General features: G+C 41.5%; 1 pseudogene; it reads right to left on the reverse strand.

The window, feature by feature from the left end:
- Nucleotides 1–548: 548 nt before the first annotated feature.
- LOC134971455 (5S ribosomal RNA) lies at nucleotides 549–667 on the reverse strand (annotated as a pseudogene).
- Nucleotides 668–4,159: the final 3,492 nt, after the last annotated feature.

Genomic DNA, 4,159 nt, shown 5'->3' on the forward strand with positions numbered 1-4,159 from the left:
GGAACATTTACTGTAAATGGCGCCCTGGGGAGGGGCTCCAGGTCTAAGCCTTATCCGCTCTGCTGGCAAAACCACCTAGTGTTGCGGGCTACTTGTAAAAAGGATTAGAGAGAAAACCTGACCTGCACCCATGCCCTGGTGATCTAGTGGGATCAACAGGTATGGACCTTTGGAGAAAACAAAGGACCAAAAAAAGGAAAACTATAGGCCTTTTCCTGGGCACACTTGAAAAAAATTGAAATGATGAAATTATTAAAAATTAACTTTTATTGATATATACTTAAGAAAAAGCGAGAGCTGGCATCAATGTTTTAAAGAGCATGAGTGTTTGCCAGTACCAATGTACCTGTTATGGGCAAAATGATATTATAGGTGAGCGAAAATAAATGAACCCTCATCCATAAGAAAATTCATACATATCCTCCATAAACAGGAGTTTAGATGAATGAGGTCACTACCTCGATTCCAATATGATCTGACAAATACTATTGACCTGAGATCAGATTGTTATAATGAGTCCCAAGTAGCTTAAGCTGTTGGAGAGTAAATACCGTCGGTACCTAGTATTCCCTGGTGGTTCCCCATCCAGGTACTGACCAGGCCCTGCAGTGCTTGGCTTCCAAGATCAGACGAGTTTGGGCATACTCAGTGCGGTCTGACCGTAGGTGAATCTGTCTCCTAGGCGCACCGTTTTCCGAATGTGTTGGGACCCAAGATCAATCACAAATTGTATGGATATTGAATTATATATGATCAGAGATAAATGATGATAATAATGCAATAGACTTATGAATTTTTTGCTGGGAAATCTGATCAGTGGTGTTTCTGACTTCAAACAATGATACTGACTGTGCAGTCCTGAGATAGATATTACCAAACAGAAAATGTGCTCCCAATCAGCCTAGGCAGCAAGAGGGCTTGATAGTGCCCACAGTGGTAGAATAATAGAGACTCTATTGCAGTCGTGCTCAAAAAACAGCCCAAGCAGCAAGTGGGCTTTGTAGTCTCTGCAATAATCAGGACAAATGGAAAACGTGTCTACAGTATAGTGGGTAGGTTTTTTTTGTTGGAAGACCTGATCAGTAGTGATCTGAATTCAGACAATAATACTGATTGTGCGGCCTTTAAATTGATATTGCCAAAAGGCAAATGTGCTCCCAATCTGCCTGAGAAGCAGGAGGGCTTGAAATTGCCCTCTCTGAAATGATCAAAACAATAAGAAAATATATATTGTGTCTATAGTATAGTCAATGTCAGTAATATTTGATTAAGGCATATATGGAAATTGCAAATTACAAATGTCCCTTTGTGAGAGGGGTACTCCTTCTCCACCCTTACCCAGTAGTTATGCACCAAAAAATAAGAAATTGAGCATGATAATCATGAGAATATAAATATAAATAACTGTATATATCACTTGGTGTGGATTAACCAGCTTTCCCCTATTAAGTGGGGAAGTGCATATTGGGCCCTGTGGGATAAAAAGGGGGAGCCGCGGTTTGGGCAAGGAGAGCCCGTTTTCAGCTGAGAGCCGAGGGCTGTCTTACCCTAACCTCTTCAGGAGACCCTCAGATCAGTGGACGAGCAGGAATCGAGTAGCGAGGCGCCGGCGGCCGCGGTCCGTGCAACCGGAAGTTCGGGCGCCGGGACCGGAAGTGACGTACGTTTCGCTCCGAGAGCTTGATCACATGATCGCCTGCTCTCGGAGTTCCCCGCTGCCAGTATTTATGAGTTTTCTCCAAAGGTCCATACCTGTTGTTTCATAGTTGTTATAACTATCTTCCTGGAGCACCACCAACCACTTGCTGAATTTATTATTACAAGTAGGCCTTTATGTTGGTTTAATATATCATATAATTAAATTCACTGAACTGAAATTGTTATATCCTGTGCAGATTTATTTTCTCGATCTAGTGGGATCGCCTGTATGCCACAGTGTCCACCACCAGCATGCGTGGCCTGCCTCCCACCGACCGCGCCGGATCGCGATACAGCACGGATCCCACGAGCGGGACCCACTCACCACCTCCCGAAGCGCAGCCACGCTAACCCGGAGAGCCCCAGCCGTGTGTGCCTGACAGGAAGAAAACCGGAGCCTCCTGCTATAGTTACCCGGCAACCAGGGCGCGGGAGTGTACAGCGCCGCTAGGAAGAGATGGAGCTGCAGCAGTGAATGTCTCCTGACATCTACACACTGCTTCAGCCCTTGAAGTCTTTTCTTCTTAAAAAGCTCTTCTTTAGTGCTGCTAGGAGCAGCCCCTCTGTTAAGTGCCTGCTATCTGCGGCACCAACTACAAAACTGAGGCGGGGTTATAGAGGAGGCGGCGCTATGCATCTTGGGAACAGTCAAAGCTTTTGAGCCTGTTGGTGCCTCGGATCAAGATCCTACTCTGCACCCCAATGTCTATCCTTGTGGAGCCCAGTGTACCCCGCAGCAGAAATGAGTGGAAATGAATGTTATTGAGGTTAATAATACCGTAGGATCAAAATTACCCCCAACTTCTGTGATTTTAGCTGTTTTTATGTTTTTTTGCAAAAAATCATCCAGATCCAAAACCAAAACACGAAAGAGTGGTTTGTGCAAAACCAATCCAGATCCAAAACACGAGCATGGAACCAGAACCAAAACCAAAACACAAAACACGAAACGTGCCTGCCGCACATCTCTAGTTACCACAGACAGAATGGTTAAAGACAATACAAGTTGTTGTCAACTTGCCATTAATTTAATTTCTTATCAAAGGCATATACAGTAAACCGTTTGATATGCAGTCCCGTCTGAATGATATATTACAAACCGTTCTCTGACTAGAACAAATTAGAGATGGAAAACCCATTTTTGCATAGCTGATCAGTCATAACTTCCCTATAAAAAATAAATAAATAAATAAATAAATAAATACTTAAAATAAAAATTAACCATTTGTCATTCAGACCAGTATTAAATGTAAGAATGCAAAACAGCTTTTCAAAACCGATAAGATTCCATGAGGAGAGTTTGTTTGGCATTTTATTTTTACTAAACCAGAATGGTTTATGCATTAAAATATATCTCCAGAATGCTTTCCTTCCCATTTCCTTACATCTATACAACAGTCGGTTAGAATTTTATTGGAAAATGCTTTCATTCTAGTGTCCTGTCATGTTATTTTGCTTCTCAAACACACCATATATTTTACCTATTGGAACAATAGTAGTCAACACATTTCTCCAACCATATGGAGTCTAGAGAGCAGTATACATAAACAATTTGCTAAAATTATAGACCACAGGGACGTAACAGTATCTTTCATAATAGAATTGGCCTTTATCATAAATTGCCATAATAGTGCAGTCAACAGAGCAGCGGCATCTACAGGCAAGATCCCTAAGGTTGAATCCTGATAAAGCACCCCTTCTTTCCAGTAAATGCTTTGAATAATGGAACCTGCCTTCTCCAAAGAAATGGGGAGCAATAGAGAGTTTGGCTCTGACTTTTTTGCCAAAGCCAACAATTTCTCTCAATGATTTAGCGGCACCAACCGGGACAAAGGTAGATCTCTCTTACACATTTTCTCTCCTATGCAGGAACTCACTAGCTCTCCTCAGGTTTTCTTAAAAACCTGTCACTGCTAGTCAAGCATATCTATCTTCCCATGTCATATGGGAGATATCAAATTGGAATTATCTGCCAATTTACAAATTACAGGCCTGCATTAGACCCTCTACTGATTTTAACAATAACATCAGATATGTCTCAACTGGGATAGGATAACTTCTCCCAACAAAGATCCATACAAGGAGAATTGTCATGGAAGAAAATAGCCTTTCTAAAAGTACCTTAGAACGTAGAGCTGGTAAATAACTGTTGAATCTCTTTCACCTCTCAAGACACACAAGGCTCTAGTTCTGCTCTGGACAATATGACAGCTATGTCCTACATAACGGAATAGAGAAAATCTTTTAAAGTTCCTTTGCATGGCAGATTTGGACATTATGCAGGAGATCATAGAAAGGAACATAATTCTAAAAGCAATAAACCTGCCTGCAAATATTATCTAACTTGCAGATTTCTTTTCCTCTCTTTGACTACCTTGATTTCCTTATTATCTATTTTGTCTATTACTAAGACACTGACTTCCCTCTTAGCTTTAGCATTTGCAAATAAGAGTTGAGCTTA

This window comes from Pseudophryne corroboree, chromosome 11 (assembly GCF_028390025.1).
Source record: "Pseudophryne corroboree isolate aPseCor3 chromosome 11, aPseCor3.hap2, whole genome shotgun sequence".
Classification (NCBI taxonomy): domain Eukaryota; kingdom Metazoa; phylum Chordata; class Amphibia; order Anura; family Myobatrachidae; genus Pseudophryne; species Pseudophryne corroboree.